At 43.8% G+C, this 17,485-nt stretch overlaps 1 long non-coding RNA gene across 1 annotated transcript; it reads left to right on the forward strand.

Moving 5' to 3' along the window:
* Positions 1-4,904: 4,904 nt before the first annotated feature.
* LOC121172078 lies at positions 4,905-16,929 on the forward strand. The gene is made up of 4 exons (XR_005886198.1): positions 4,905-4,962; positions 15,153-15,279; positions 15,514-15,600; positions 16,489-16,929. It is a non-coding gene; the product is annotated as an uncharacterized LOC121172078 (long non-coding RNA).
* Positions 16,930-17,485: the final 556 nt, after the last annotated feature.

Genomic DNA, 17,485 nt, shown 5'->3' on the forward strand with positions numbered 1-17,485 from the left:
GCTAAAATATGCAACCCATTGGGATACATTTGGTGCAGGTTGAGAGCGAGCCAGGCTAGGCCAGTTCACATCACCTGCTGGCAAATCTGAGCACCAGAATGGAGTGTGGGTTGGGGCTGGGTCAGGGTGCAATACCAGCCAGTTCACATGAGGGCCAGGACTGGCGGCTGGCTGTGCTGGGGATAGGCTGTAGCTCCCACCAGCGTGAGTTGGAATTGGTGGTGGGCCAGGCTCATCCAGGTTACAGCACCGACTGGCAAGTGCCGAGGTGGGTCAGGCTGTTCCAGACTGGGTCTAAACCCCCAACCAGCACATGTGAAATCCAGGGGGTAGTGGGAACGAATCCAGTCAATGGGGCTTTGAGGCCCCCCTTCTGGGTCACTGCTCCCAATTGTGAGCATGAGAGCTGGGATGAGACATGTGAGCTGGAACAGGGAAAAGCCAGGCTGGGCTGACTGTACCTTCTGGTACATGTGCAAGCCAGAGTGGGTGTGGGTGAGTTGGGCTTTGCCACAGCATCAGCTGGCAGGCGCTGGCATGTGTAGACAGATGGTGGTACCCACTGATACCAGTGTGGACTGGATATTGGGACTGGTTGAGATGAACTGGGTTTCAATGCCCATTGACATGTAAGGGAACCAAATGGGATATGGGACAGATGGGACCAGTCAGCTTTTCATACTGGCAAGCACAGGAACCAGGGTAGGGGGCAGGCCTGGTGGGGGTTATTATTGCTCTGACTAGGCTGCAGCTCCCATGGGTTCATGTGGAGGCCGAGTATGTGGTGGGCAGGATCAGGCTGGACTCCAACACATATTGGGTTGCGTAAAACATGGCACTGGAGACAGAACTGATTCAGCAATTGCACTACCAGTGTGTGCTCAGGCTGATTTGGGTGATGGACTGTGCCAGACCCTGTATTGGCATACACACAAAAGAATTGGGTCTGGGATCACCTCAGATGAAATTTCTTTGGTGATTCCCTCCCAACTGTCTGCTGGACTCAGAACCCTAACCATGGAGAGAAGTGCAGGTTCCATGGTCTGACCATGTCAGAGCTGGGCCTCTTCAGTGTATCAGATGGAGCAGTGGACAGCATATATAAATACACATGGAGGATATGGCAATACATTGGAGCCTGCAGAGGACGGAGGACAGAACAAATCGATCAACTACCCCAGTGTTGATTGTGTTGGCAGTGAATACCTGGGCAAATGGAGACTAGGGTGGACTGTCAGCCAGTGGATTCTAGAGGGATTTCATTGCGATTGGAGTAGTGGGATCAACAAAAATTCAGGACTGTTGAACTATCAAAACCTCTTGAGAACTTCATGGCATTGTACATTTCTATTTTTCTTCCTGTTGTTAATTTTGCATTGTGGCTTTTCACTTAAGGGGATGTTTAGTAACTGTGTAATGGAGACTATCATATCCAGACTGTCATCTTGACAATAGGATGCTGGACTCTCTGCCATTGTCCATGCCTGCAATGAGGGACGTATGCCTGTTGATGAAGAACTATACTATAGTAATAATATAGGGGAACTCAGTGGTAGGGGAGGGAATTTTGGGTGAGGGTGAGAGAAATCCCAAGGCCTATGGAACTGTATCATAAAATGATGATGATAATAATAAATTAATTAAAAATGTCACTTCATAGGTTAGCTGACAAAGTGAAACTGCAATTTGACTTATGTGACACAACGCTGGATTTAATACAATTATATTTATCCTCCCCCCCCTTTTTTCATATTTTATTTATTTTTATTGGAAAGGCAGATTTACAGGTAGGAGATACAGATAGAAAGAGCTTCCATCTGCTGGTTCATTCCCCAAATGTTGCAATGGCTGGAGGCTATCTGGTCCGAAGTCAGTAAGCCAGGAGTTTCCTCTGGGTCTCCTACATAGGTGCAGAGTCCCAAGCCATCCTCTACTGCTTTCTTGCACCCTAAGCAGGGAGCTGGATTAGAAGCAGCCAGAACATGAACTGTCACCCATATGGGATATATAGAAGATTAGCCAGTTGAGCCATCATGCTGGTCCCTAAACCCTGTTTTTTAATCTGTCTTGCTATCAAGTTATAGAATTTTCTTATAAATCACAGATTCTCAATATTAATTTTGTATCAAATCATTTGCACATATTTCGCCTGTGAAATTGGCTTTATTTTCACCTTATTTAGAATGTCATTTGATACACAAAGGGCTTAGTTGTATGTAATGCCTCTTAATTTTTCTTTTGTTGCCTATGTAATGTAAAGGATTGTCAAACAAGTTATTTTTACATCAATATTGCCATTTTTCTACCACCAAATTCATATAGCTTTGAAGAAAAATATGAACATTTTTCATTGATTTTAGCAAGTAATTTTCAATTTAAATTTAACAGGTTTGCTGCTACGGTATCATTCTATGGACATAATGATGTTTTCAACATTTCAAGTATGTCAAGTTTTGCTGGTTAAGCAGGTTTCTAATACATTATCTACTCCATGGGAAATGACTCTGCCATGAAAAAGAATAAAATAGGGCCTGACACGATAGTGTAATGGTTAAGGTCCTTGCCTTGAACTTGCCGAGATCCCATATGGGCACCGGTTCTAATCCTGGCAACTCCAGTTCCCATCCAGCTCCCTGCTTGTGGCCTAGGAAAAGCAGTCGAGGAAGACTGAAAGCCTTGGGACCCTGCACCTGTGTGACAGACAAGGAAGAAGCTTCTGGCCTTTGGCTTTGGATCAGCTCAGCTTCAGATATTGTGGCCCTTTGGGGAGAGAACCAGGAGTGGAAGGTCTTCTGTCTCTCCTTCTCTCTGTAAATTTGACATTCCAATAAAAATAAATAAATCTTTTAAAATGAAAAAATTGTAATACTTTAAAACAACAACAGGGCCTGGCACAATAGCACAGTGGTTAAAGTCCTAGCCTTGAGTGCCCGGGATCCCAGATGGGCACCAGTTCGTATCCCCCGGCAGTCCTGCTTCCCATCTAGCTCCCTGCCTGTGGCCTGGGAAAGCAGTCCAAGGACAGCCCAAAGCTTTGGCACCCTGCACCCGTGTGGGAGAACTGGAAGAGGCTCCTGGCTCCTGGCTTCGGATTGGCTCAGCTCCAGCTTTTGCTGCCGCTTGGGGAGTGAACCATTGGATGGAAGGTCTTCCTCTCTGTCTCTCCTCCTCTCTGTATATCTGCCTAATAAAAATAAATAAATCTTAAAAAATGAAAAACAACAAAAAATGTTTTTAAAAATAAATAAATTATATGTAGGGTCAGGCATAGATTAAGATCTTCCAACTGTTTTAGTCTAGTTTTGGAATACAGGCATCATTGGCCTCAGGATAAGGTTGGAAGAGCTTTCTCTCTTTCAGACTTATCAAATAATTCTAAAGCTACTGTCAATTTCGTAGAATTTAGTAGTGAAGTCATCTGGTCCTGACCTTTTTCTTGAAGTTTTTATTTTCAAAAATTCTTTTATTTATTTATGTAAAATTTATTTATTTTTATTACAAAGTCAGATATACAGAGAGGAGGAGAGACAGAGAGGAAGATCTTCAGTCTGCAACGGCCGGTGCTGCGCCAATCCAAAGCCGGGAACCTAGAACCTCTTCTAGGTCTCCCACATGGTGCAGGATCCCAAGGCTTTGTGCCATCCTCAACTGCTTTCCCAGGCCACAAGCAAGGAGCTGGATGGGAAGTGGGGCTGCCGGGATTAGAACTGGCGCCCATATGGGATCCTGGCACTTTCAAGGCGAGGACTTTAGCCACTAGACCACGCCACCAGGCCCAAAATTCTTTTATTTTTAAAATTTATTTTGAATTTTATGGTACAATTATGTAGGGTCTGGGATCGGCCCCCCTCAAATCCCCTCCCCCCTACTGATTTTCCCTATATTGCTACAATAGTATAGTACTTCATAACTAGTTAGAGTTCCATCAGTCTGTTATTTAAGTGTGCTCCGACATTGTTGGTACAGACATACAGAGAGGAGTAGAGACAGAGAGGAAGATTTTCGAATATTGTTTCCAATTTTATTCTTCCTATATATGGGGAAGGGGAAAGGAGGGGACCAGCCACATCCAGATTCTCAACTGCATAAGTACCCGGGGATGGGAGATAGACACCTGATGTCATTTCAGGGTCCCCCATGCTGAGCATGTACCTAGGGTACTGGTTAAGCGATATTGATAGTTCTGAGACGCTGTTGATTTGTTGCTCCAGAGATGAGGCAATCTGTCCACGGTCTGCGGGCTAACATCCCCCTCGGAGTTCCACCCAGCCAGACACTTGCTCTCATCACTTAGCTAGCACATGGAGGATCTTTGTCTCTTGCTTCTCTGCAGATCTGCCTTCCTAATTTGAATTGATCACGCAGTCTCAAGGAGGTCTTCCTTGGCCTTATCATCTGTAAAACCCTATTCCTACCCAGTGATGCTGATTTATTTTGTTTCTCCAGCCAATGCAGCTGACATCCTGCATCCATTTCTGTCATGACGTTGCTAGCATAATGGTGACTAGGAATAAGCAAGACCAGTTCTCATAATTCTTTTTTTTTTTAAAGATTTATTTTTATTATTTTTTTATTGGAAAGGCGGATATACAGAGAGGAGAGACAGAGAGGAAGATCTTCCGTCCGATGATTCACTCCCCAAGTGAGCGCAACGGGCCGATGCTATGCTGATCCAAAGCCAGGAGCCTCTTTCGGGTCTCCCACACGGGTGCAGGGTCCAAAGCTTTGGGCCGTCCTCCACTGCTTTCCCAGGCCACAAGCAGGGAGCTGGAAGGGAGGCGGGGCTGCCGGGATTAGAACCCGCGCCCATATGGGATCCCGGGCGTGCAAGGCGAGGACCTTTAACCACTTGCGCCACCGCGCCGGGCCCCAGTTCTCATAATTCTTGTTCCCTTTCTCTTCCAGGTATAGTCCCGAAGCCCACTCATGTATCCAAGATTAGAAGAAATGAACACGCAGACAGTAAGTTCTTTATTTCTCAGCTTGTTTCACATTGTATTTTAGAAGCTTTATGTGGGTGTTTTAGTTCAAATGGAAAAACAGGTATATAATAAGCAAAATTGTCATGACTAAGACATTCAAACTCTCAAACCTGATTGAAACCTTCTGCCCAGGCTTTCCAGTGCCTTAGCCAAGCCTTTTCTACATGATTAAAACTGGAACTTAAAACTGGTTTATTCTTCTGTGATATCAAATCTGAAATGGTCTTTATTGATCTTATGATATAAGCAAAGTGGTTTAATACAGACCTGGAAATAGACACTCAACATTTCGCAGTGATAAGAGTTACCTAGGGCCCGGTGTGGTAGCCTAATGTCTAAAGTCCTAGCCTTTTTTTAAAGATTTATTTGTTTTTATTACGAAGTCAGATATACAGAGAGGAGGAGAGACAGAGAAGAATATCTTCCGTCTGATGATTCACTCCCTAAATGACCGCAACGGCCGATGCTCGGCCGATCTGAAGCCAGGAACCAGGAACTTCCTTCCAGGTCTCCCACACAGGTCCAGGGTCCCAAAGCTTTGGGCCATCCTCAACTGCTTTCCCAGGCCACAAGCAGGGAGCTGGATGGGAAGTGGAGCTGCCGGGATTAGAACTGGCGCCCATATGGGATCCCGGTGCGTTCAAGGCGAGGACTTCAGCCACTAGGCCATGCTGCCAGGCCCTAAAGTCCTAGCTTTGCAGGCACCGAATCCCATGTAGGTGCTGGTTCATGTCCTGGTGACTCTGCTTCTCATCCAGCTAAGCCCCCTGCTTATGGCCTGGGAAAGCAGTTGAGGATGGCCCAAACAAAACCTGGGGACCCTGCACCTACATGGAAGACTCAGAGGAAGCTCCTGGTTCCTAGCTTTAGATTGGCTCAACTCCAGCCACTGTGGCCACTTGGGGAGTGAATCAGTGAATGCCAGATCTTTCTGCCTGCCTCTCCTCTCTGTATTAAAAAAAAAAAATTTTTTTTAAGAGTTACCTAGTGCTAAAAGAAAAAGTAAGTTTTGAAATCCTGAAATAGTGTGTTTCCTAATAGCATGTGGGAAGCTATGTTACACTCATGAGCTGTGACAGGAATGTGTGGAGAACACATTCCTTTTTTTAATATTGATTACGTTTCATTTTGTGACGCAGTTTCATAGGCTCTGGGATTCCCCAACCCCTCCTCATATCCCCCCCCCCGCCATGGTGGATTCCTCTACCTTATTGCAATATTACAGTTCAAATCCAGTCAAGATTCTTTCATTGCAGGCATATACCAAGCATAGAGTCCAGATACATTCAATGGTTTCTTGTGGAGACCATCTCTGGTCTGAAGGCTCTGTTGGCAGAATATCATCCCGACCAATTAAAAGCCCCAATATAACATCAACAACAATTTACATCATTATGGAGTTAATTGACATGGTATTGAGTAACCAGTATGTTAAAAAATGCAGGTTCTTAACCACATCTACTTCATTGGCATTTCAATTTTAGATTATATACAACTGGCTTCTATATACCTTAAAATGGCTATAGGATACTATTCAGCTGTCTCGGAACACATTCCTTTTTAAATTTTTTAAAAAATTATTTATGGGCCCGGCGCGGTGGCACAGTGGTTAAGGTCCTCACCTTGCACGCACTGGGATCCCATGTGGGCGCCGGTTCTAATCCTGGCAGCCCCGCTTCCCATCCAGCTCCCTGCCTGTGGCCTGGGAAAGCAGTCAAGGACGGCCCAAAGCTTTGGGACCCTGCACCCGCATGGGAGACCCGGAAGAGGCTCCTGGCTTCGGATCGGCATAGCATCAGCCATTGCGCTCACTTGGGGAGTGAATCATCGGACAGAAGATCTTCCTCTCTGTCTCTCCTCCTCTCTGTATATCCGCCTTTTCAATAAAAATAAAATAAATCTTAAAATAAAAAAGTTATTTATTTATTCATCCATTCTGTCATTCATTGACTATAAAGGTTAAGTGACAGAAAGAAAAGGAATGTGCTTACCATCTGCTGGTTCATTCTCCAAATGGTCACAGTGGTCCAATGTTGGACCCAACAGGGCTGGACTGAGTGAAAGAGAGGAACCAAGTGTTTGTGTTGGTCTCCCATAGAAGTGTCCCATCCAATTTTTGGGCTATCTTTCACTATTTTCTAATCAGCAGAGATGGGATTATATTGAAGCAGGTGGTAGCTTGTTATGCTGTGCCACTGATACCAGCTCTACATGTAGGTTCATTTCTCTTAGAGATTTTCTCATTAATTTGAAAGGCAGAGCCATGCTGATTCAGTCCCCCAAATTGCCATTTGAGGAGTAAGACTTTCTGATACCATGAGCCAGGAGTTTCATCCAGGTCTCTCACTTAGGTGTAGGGACGCAAGTGTTTGGGCCATACTCCACTGCCTTTGTAGGTCCTTTAGCAGGGAGCTGAATCAGAAGTTGAGGCTCCAGGACATGAACCAATGCTCTTATTGGATCCCAGTGGCTTTACCTGCTAAACTTTAGTGCAAATCCCATGTTGCATGTTCTTTTAGAATTTGAAAGGTAGAGTTAGAAAAAGAGAGAGGAGAGAGAGATAAATGTTCCATCTGCTGCTTCATTGTGCAAATGGCCACAATGGAAAGTCACAGCTGAAAGGCAGAGACCGAGTCCTAGGCTTTCTCCAGGCCCAAGAGATCATGAGGCCCAAGTACATCATGAGGGGAACTGGATTAAGGCCCTGGACCCCCCTGCCGCTAACATCTTATGGCTGGAGGAGGTTGGGAGGGGTTTGGGTCTTGGGGTTGGGGCAAAAGCAGCTCCCTGCAGTGTGGAGGCTGTAGCGGGGTGTCCCAGCCAGGCCGGACCCAATGCTGGGGACTCGGGCCAAAGTCACTGCCGAAAGGCAATGACCAAGTCCTAGGCTTTGGGCTCTGCCTCCCAGCGGCCTAGCAGTGAACTCTGGGTTTTTCGGGATATGTAATTGCTGCTTAGGGACACCCATGGATAAGGCCAGTGTGAGTGTAGGTGAGGGATGAATTCTGGGTGATTCCCAGCAATGGTGTCACGGAACTTTCTGGCAATTGTGGGGATTGAGACCTGGTGGTTTGCAGGGGAGAGTCCATAAGATCTATTTGGGCCAGACTGAACACCAGCCCAAAAGGGAATCCTGAGATGGGCTGTTAGCATAGAGCATCACTGATTGCCTCGCAGCAGTCCACATGAAAGTGATGGCAGGGGGCCTGTCTGGCAGGGCTAGGTACCAGTACCTGACTGGGTGGTGGAACAGTGGACTGGTCACACTTGGCAGGGTCAAGATACTAACCAGCATGTGAGAGAACCAGGTCCAGAGGTAGATTCTGTGGGGGAAGTATGGGCCCAACCTTGTAGAAATGTAAGTCCCGCAGGTTAGATCATGAGCTGGGGTGGGGATGAGCTGAGCTAGGTGTGATCATGGGCTGTGTGTGATCATGGAATGTGCCATAACTTATGGGTAAATGAATCAACAGTCTGTGCAGGTCAAGGCACATCAAGGGCATCCTAAAACAGGATGTGGAGTGGGCTGAGCTGCAACTGGAAGGGGGTGGACTGGGCAGGGCCACCCTCAACTCACAAGGAAGAACACAGGATGGAACAGACTAGGCTAGGTCTCTGCCCCTACTGAGCCATGTGTGAGCAGTGTCTGGGTATGGACGAGCCTTCGCTGGGCTGAAACAGCCAACAGTAAGAACAGGAATGGATTGAAGGCCAGCAAGGAGGGCTGGCCCTTGGGCCCGGCGCGGTGGCGCAAGTGGTTAAAGGTCCTCGCCTTGCACGCCCGGGATCCCATATGGGCGCCGGTTCTAATCCCAGCAGCCCCGCTTCCCTTCCAGCTCCCTGCCTGTGGCCTGGGAAAGCAGTCAAGGACGGCCCAAAGCTTTGGGACCCTGCACCCACGTGGGAGACCTGGAAGAGGCTCCTGGCTTCGGATCGGCATAGTATCGACCCGTTGCGCTCACTTGGGGAGTGAATCATCAGACGGAAGAAATTCCTCTCTGTCTCTCCTCTCTGTATATCCGCCTTTCCAATAAAAAAATAATAAAAATAAATCTTTAAAAAAAAAAAAAAAAAGGAGGGCTGGCCCATGGACCCACCAATACGGGCAAGATCAGGCATAGGGAAAGGTTCTGATGGAGGAGTTTGGGAAACTACTCTGTTGGGACACAGCCTTTCCTGCAGTTGCGCACAAGAACCATGATAGGAAGCAACCCAGACCAGGACAGAGAAAGATAACCACCAGCATAGGTGGGGGGTAGATCAGGCTGAACCAGTTTATATCACCTGTGGCGAATCCAAGCACCATAACAGAGTGTGGGTTGGGCCAGGTTCGGTCACGACACAAACCAGTGCACATTATGGAATGCCAAGGTGAGGTGAACTGTACCAGATATGATTGCAGCAGCCAAACAGCACATGTGAGGACTAGAGAGGGGGCAAAGCTGGTTGCTGGAATGTGGGCTCCCCTGCTGGACAATCATTCACACTGGAGAGCGTGAGTTGAGATGGGGGCAGACCAGACCAGGCAGGGCTACAACACCTATGGGCCTCATGTGAGCTACATCAGGAAAAAGGCTGGGCTGACTGTTCTGACTGGTGTGAGCAAAAATTAGAGTGGGTGAGGGTTGGTTGGGCTTTGCTACTGCATCAGCTGGCAGAGGCTGGCACTGGTGGCTAAATCTGTCAAGTTAAACTCCAGAACCACCTGGAGAGTGCACAATCAGGCAGTTGGAGTAGCCTAGTAGGGAAATAGTGGGCACCTCCCTCTTGGATTACCACTCCCACTGCAGAGCATGGAAACCAGGACAGGAGCAGGGGTGGCTAGACAGAAAGATACCCACCAGTATGTGTGTGGGCTGGATAGTAGGGTTGGTTGGGTTGAACTAGGTTTTAATGCCCATTGACATGTATGAGAGCTGAATGGGATGTGGGACAAACTGATCAAGTCTGCGATACATACTGGCATGCATGGGAACCAGGGTAGGGGCAGGCCTGGTGGGGGTTATGGAGAGTCACCCCAACTAGGCCGCAGCTCTCAGTGGCTTACGTGAGTGCAGAGTATGCAGTGGTCAAGATTGGACTGCAACACCCATTGATTTTTGTGAAATACGGGGCTGAAAACAGAACTGACCCAGCAGTTGTAACCAGCAGCATGTCCATAAGCTAACTAGGGCGACGGACAGTGCTGGACTCTGTCCTGGCAAGCACATACAAGAATCAGGTCTGGGATCACCTCAGACAGTTTCTTTGGCAATCCCTCCAACTGAACTGCTGATCTTAGAATGCCAACCATGAAGATTCTATGTCAGCCAGTGGATGCTGAATAGATTTCATCGTGCTTGGAGCAGTGACATTGGCAGCAATTCAGAACTACTGAACTATCAAAACTGCTTGAGCAGGACCCTCGGAGCATGCCCACATTGGGATCGGGCATGGTTGGGAGGCTGGGTGGGGCTTCTCCCTTTGTTTCTGCATTGACCCCAGAAACAGGATGACAAAAAGATGATATTGGTGTGGAAACAAGATTTTACCCACTTTCCTTTTGCCCTTGACCCTTTGTACCCTAATCAACTAAGTAAGATTATAAAAATTACAAAAATAATAATAATAAAAATGGGGAAAAAATGGGTACAATTGGCAGAGCTGAGCATATGCAAAGCTAGGAGCCAAGAACTTCTTTCAGGTCTCTCACATGTGTGCTGGGGCCCAGGACTTGAACCCATCAAGTGGAAGAGCCAGGACACAAAGCATACCCATGAGGAATGCTGGCAATGCAGGTGGAAGCTCACGTGCCATGCCACCAGAGCAGGCGCCACATACTGACAAGCTTTAGAATGAACAGAGGGAGATTATGGACACACTTCCATGTTCTCTTCTTCTTTCCACGTGATGTCCTCTGCTGGAGCTAAACTTTGTGAGGTTAAAGTATATGCGGTTCTTGATTACTGCTTTCCATATTTATATTTCATCACTTTTACACCAGAAATGCCCAATTTTAGTTTCTCTCAATTTTGAACATTTTTTATAAAGAACATTGCACTGGATATGAAATGGCATGTCGTTATGGTTGCCATTTGCATCCACCTGGGGATAAGTAATGTTGAAAATCATCTTGTGTTCATTTGTGATTTGATTTTTTATGCATTGTAGAAATGTCTATAGTTCTTTGTCCATTTGGAATCCATTTCTTATTACTTGTGTTGTAGAATTTTGTTACATCCTATATATTCCTAACATATGATCTCATATGCAAAATGATTTCCATACTTTTACACATCATATTGCTTTCTTTTGAAGTTTTACTCTATACAATTTTTAAATTTTAGTTTTTCTCAATGTTTCCTTTTGTTGCCCATGTTGCAGTTTTTGTCATTATTTAGTCTTTTTTTTTTTTTTATTAATTACATTGCATTATGTGACATAGTTTTATAGGCACTGGGATTCCCCCCTCCCCTCCCCAAACATTGTAAATTGACAATCATATTTTGTATTGTAACATACAAGCACGATATATTTTGAAATTGATAAGCAGGTTAAATTTGGGATGTTCATTAGCTGTACTATCTTTTGAATCTGATGACTTTTTCAGTTTCCATCTCTGCTAAAATCTGTTTTCTAAGCAAGTCACTCAAACTAGCACACATGGAATGTGCTTTAGATTATATCACAAATGTGGGAATAGAAGAGAATCACAAGTCTATTTTGTTATGGTATTATTTGTACAACATATTTTCTAATTTTTCTTGTGATTTTTTTCTCACAAGAGTATTTAAAATATTAATCATTTATATTAAATTCTTAATTTCTTTTAAAAAATGATTTCTGGGGCCTGGCACAATAGCCTAGTAGCTAGCTATAGTCCTAGCCTTGAATGCGCCAGGATCCCATATGGGCACCAATTCTAATCCTGGAAGCCCCACTTCCCATCCAGCTCCCTGCTTGTGGCCTGGGAAAGCAGTCGAGGACGGCGCAAAGCCTTGGGACCCTGCACTCGTGTGGGAGACCCAGAAGAGGATTTGGGCTCCTGACTTCAGATTTGCTCAGCTCCAGCTGTTGCCCATGGATGGGAGATTTTCCTCTTCCGTCCAGTAAAAAATTAATCTTAAAAAAATGATTTATGACAGTGTGAAGTGATCAGGGAGACTACCTAGTGATTTTAATCTTTTGTTGTTGTTGTTTAACATTTTCAAACATTTATTTATTTATTTTAAAGTTTTATTTTTATTGCAAAGTCAAATATACACAGAGGAAGACAGAGAGCAAGATCCTCTGTCTGATGATTTACTCCCCCAAGTGACCGCAACAGCCAGTGCTGCACTGAGCTGAAGCCAGGAGCAAGGAGCCTCCTCTGTATCTCCAACGTGGGTGCAGGGTCCCAAGGCTTTGGGCCATCCTCAACTGCTTTCCCAGGCCACCAGCAGGGAGCTGGATAGGAAGTGGGGCTCCTGTGATTAGAACTGGTGTCAATATGGGATCCTGGTGCTTTCAGGGTGAGGACTTTAGCTGCGAGGCCATCGCATTGGGTAGAAAGCATCCTTCCGGGCCCAGTGTGGTGGCCTAGTGGCTAAAGTCCTCACCTTGCGTGTGCCAGGATCCCATATGGGTGCTTGTCCTGACCCTGACTGTTCCACTTCTCATCCAGTTTCCTGATTGTAGCCTGGGAAAGCACTCAAGAATGGCCCAAAACCTTGGAACCCAACACCCATGTGGGAAACCTGGAAGAAGCTCCTGGTTCCTGGCTTCAGATTAGTTTTGGCTATTGCAGCTGCTTGGGGAGTGAACCAGAGGACAGAAGTGCTTTCTCTGTGTATCTGCATCTCTGTGTATATCTACTTTTCCATAAGAGCAAATAAATCTTAAGAAAAGAAAAGAAAAAGAAAGAAAGAAAAGTGCCCTTCCAACCCCTGGTTCACTCCCCTGATAGCTAGAATGGCTGCGGCTAGGCCAGGCTAAATGCAGGCATCAGAAGTTTATACAGGTCTCCCATATGGGTAGCAGAGGTCAAGCACTTGGGCCATTCTCTGTTGCTTTTCCCAGCCTTTAGCATGCAGCTGGTACCACATGGAGCAGTTGGACATGAACCAATGCCCATATTAGATGCTTGTAATGCCAGGAGTGGATTTTCTCATTATTCTAACATGCCAGCCCAATTTAACTTTTTGCTGCAATGTCAAGAGCTGAGCTGATCCAAAGCTAGCAGTCAGGAGCTTCCTCTAGATTTCCCACATGAATGCAGTGTTTCAAAGACTTCAACAATCCTCTGCTGCTTTCCCAGACCATAAGCAGTGAGCTGGATAAGAAGTGGAGCAGTCAAGATATGAACTGCCTACTGGCATGTTAGCACCATATTTGGAACATTATCGTGTTGTCATTGTTCTACAGTGGTGTATACATGTTGTCTTATGTCTATATACTTTTTATTTTTATTTTTTAAGATTTTATTGGAAAGATATACAGAGAGGAGGAGAGACAGAGAGAAAGATCTTCCTTCCGATGGTTCACTCCCCAAGCGGCTGCAATAGCTAGAGCTGAGCCAATCCGAAGCCAGGAACCAGGAGCTTCTTCAGGGTCTCTAGGCGGACACAGGGGTCCCAAGGCTTTGGGCCGTCCTCGACTGCTTTCCCAGGCCACAAGCTGGGAGCTGGATGGCAAGCGGGGCTGCTGGGATTAGAACTGGCACCCATATGGGATCTTGCACATGCAAGGTGAGGACTTTAACCAGTATGCTATCGCTACGGGCCCTTTTATGTTTATAATTGACAGATTCTTTTTTTTTTTTTTTTCATCAGAAGACTTTTCACTTTTTAAAATTGTTTATTTGTGTGTACTTTGATGTGGTTTGAGGGTTTGTTATTAGATACATCAACAGTGATACTTATGTCATTCAGATGTATAATCTGTTATGAATTTTCTCTTTATCTGGCATATACAAATATATGTGTGTATGTGTGTGTGTAGTAGAAAGTGGACAAATTTTACATGTAGCAAATAATTTAGTCCAGTGATACTTCCTGCTTCTACTTTGTCTCCTGCCTGTATTTGCTACCCTACCTCCTTCTTAGCTGCTGTAGTTTTTTGTAATAGCATACTTTAACTTCATTTCAGAATATAAGGCTTAATATTCCAATTGATAGAGATTGACACATGGAAGCTAGAAGATAATAAGAACAAAGGACAAACCCTACTTTTCCTCAAGAGTCTAAACAAAGGCCGTGCACAATAATCCAATCCCAAAATGTTACTCCCACCCCTACATGTTTTTTATTTTTTGTATTAGTGTATCAGTTACTTCCCTATTTGTTGCAGAGTTTATTCTTCACTTGCAACTATAGTATTGAATTCAACTTTTTATAATTAGCATTTGTAAAATGTACGATTTGTTTAGTTACTTTGAGGCAGAGAAAGAGCATTTAAAGTGCTAACCAAAAAATGTTTTATGAATATATACAGAAGCAACTTGATGGGTTAAAAGTAACCATTTGCCAACCAATTGGCAGCTTATGACTGAGGCAACTACTTGCGACAAGAAGATATTATTTTTGAATCAAACTAGTTTGTCCCCCAAATAAGTTTGTAGTTCATTTTCTAATGTTAAAGTAGTTTAATTTGAAAGCTATTGCATGAAAGATAAACAGGAGAAAGCAGAAATGAATGGTCAGTGCATTCTAAAAAGAAAATAAACACTTATAAGATATACATTTCATTTTAATTAAGTGTGGAAATATTTATATAAGTTCAAGAAAACTGAATTGCATTAATATTAATCAGATTTTACAAATTCCTTTGGTATAGTCAAAGTCTTAGTTATTAAATAATTCTTTTATTATTATGATCATAAAAAAATAATTCTGATCAGTATGAAGCATGTCTCTTCCTCATCTCATCTAGCATGTTGTTTAGGTCTTGTGTTTATACTTGTGTCTGCTTATTATACAGCAAACTCATTTGGAGAAAAAGGTCAGTTATGGAATAATAAGGTTAAGTCTATTGTAGTTCTTGCGTTGGAAAATGGATACATCACCAAGATACTTTCAGTTTGATTTTTGCGCTGTGTTGCCATATATAGTGCAAAGTAAGCTGCCTCTCTAGAAGATGTGAAATAAATAGACACAGAAGGATGTGCCCCATCTGTTTAGTGATCCAGAGCTGAGGAGAAATGTTCTGTTGTAGGTGTTGGTGTCGTTTGAAGATCTGGTTATTGAATTTACCCAGGAGGAATGGAAGATCATGGACACTGCTCAGAGGACCCTGTACAGGGATGTGATGCTTGAGACCTATGGCAATCTGCTTTCCTTGGGTGAGTGAAATTCTGCCATGCACAAGCAGAATACTTTCTTAGTTGACAAAAGAAAGAACAGTTTCTACAATCTAGTGCTTGAAAGAAAGTGTTTGAGGGTGTAGAGAATGTCTGTACACTGTAGAAATGATTCATATCAGCCTTTCTGTGGCACAGATCCTGGGACCAAGATTTTGTCCTTTAAGTCCCCAAGTTATTGATTTCACAATGTCTAAAATTATTTCCCATTACTAGGATACTACATTTGCAAGCCTGATGTGACTTTGGGACAAGGAGCAATGCCATGGACAGTGGAAAAACCTGTCAATGAGCAAGATTTAGGTAAGTCAGCTCATGCTGGGCAGAAAAGCTGATATATTTTAGATCTTATACCTAAGAACAGCTAAATGCCATGCATCAGACACAGGCATTCTACAGTCCCCATTAAAGGGTATATACATAATTGGGAATATAGCCTTACAGAGAGGAGAGACAGCAAGAACTTCCATCCGCTGGTTCACTCCCCAAGTAGCCACAATGGTTGGAACTTACTTGATCCAAAACCAGGAGCCAGAAACTTTTTCAGCCTCTCCCACACGGGTGCCAAGTCCCAGGGACTTGGCCACCTTCCATTGCTGTCTAGGCAATGAGCAGCAAGCTGGTTGGGAAGTGGAGTGGCCAGGATATGAACTAGCATCAATAAGGGATCCAGGTGCATAGAAGGTAAGAATTTAGCCACTAGGTTATCACACCAGGCCCCAAAGTTATTCTTAAAATGCTTTCAGCAGTTAGAATTAGGCCAATGTGAAATTTAAAAATGGATCAACATATTGAGCTTTGATGCATGAACCATTACCTGACTCCCAAGATCTGTCAGTTGGAAGTTATACTGGAAGGGCAGTAGAGCAAACTCCAAGTGTAAGGATATACAAAGCATCTTAGGCATTGATTTCACTTGCTGTACCCATTCATCTGCCCTGTTCCATCCTTTCTCCATATAAATACAAAATTATAAGTAATTAAAATATTGAATAGTCAATATTTATTATACTAACATAATAATGAAAAAATTGTGATGTTCAGAAGTGAACAATTTTGTTTATCTGTTAAAATCTGGTCCATCTAGAGAATCAAAAAACTTCATTGGCTCTACATGAACATTTCAGAAGAAATACTTAGATGTTATTGATGGATATACATTTTTTTTATTCTCGTTTTTTAAATTCTCAGATGCCCATAGAAAGAGTGAACTAGTTGGAAATCAGAAGAGTCAAGAAATAAACTTAAGGAAAGTTGTAATCACCATGTCAAGTTTAAATGTACAGAAGAGAGTTCACACAGATGTGAAACTTTATGAATGTAAAGACTGTGGGAAAGCTTTTGGTGACACGTTATTTTTCAGTATGTATCAGGGAAATCACACAGGAATGAGACCATATGAGTGTACAAAGTGTGCAAAAGTTTTTTGTAATCACTCAGACCTAATCACACATCAAAGAATTCACACAGGGGAGAAACCTTATGAATGTAAAGAGTGTGTAATAGCATTTTGCCAGCCATCACACCTAAGCAAACATCAGATAATTCACAGAGAGAAGAAATCTCATGAATGTGTAGAGTGTGGAAAAGTCTTCGGTTATAAATCAGTTCTCAATGCACATCAGAGAATTCACACAGGGGAGAAACCTTTTAATTGTAAAGAATGTGGAAAAGCATTTTCGCAGCAATCAACACTAATCAAACATCTGAGAATTCACACAGGGGAGAATGCCTATGAATGCAAAGAGTGTGGGAAAGCATTTTCGCAGCAATCAACACTAATCAAACATCTGAGAATTCACACAGGGGAGAAAGCCTATGAATGCAAAGAGTGTGGGAAAGCCTTTTCTGTTAAATGGTCTCTCATTAAGCATCAGAGAATTCACGGTGAGGAGATACCTTTTAAATGTAAAGATTGTGGAAAACCCTTTCCTACTAATTCATCTCTCGTTACACATCAGAGAATTCACACAGGAGAGAAACCTTTTAAATGTACAGAATGTGGGAAAGCATTTTGCCAGCAGTCAAACCTAACTAAACATCAGAGAATTCACACAAGGGAGAAATGCCATGTATGTAAAGAGTGTGGAAAAGTCTTTTCTGATAAGTCATACTTTGTTACACATCAGAGAATTCACACAGGGGAGAAACCATTTAAATGTACGGAGTGTGGGAACGCCTTTTATAG

The sequence above is a fragment of the Ochotona curzoniae genome, unplaced genomic scaffold (genome assembly GCF_017591425.1).
Source record: "Ochotona curzoniae isolate NIBS_2020 unplaced genomic scaffold, NIBS_Ocur_1.0 scaffold_274, whole genome shotgun sequence".
Taxonomy (NCBI): Eukaryota; Metazoa; Chordata; class Mammalia; order Lagomorpha; family Ochotonidae; genus Ochotona; species Ochotona curzoniae.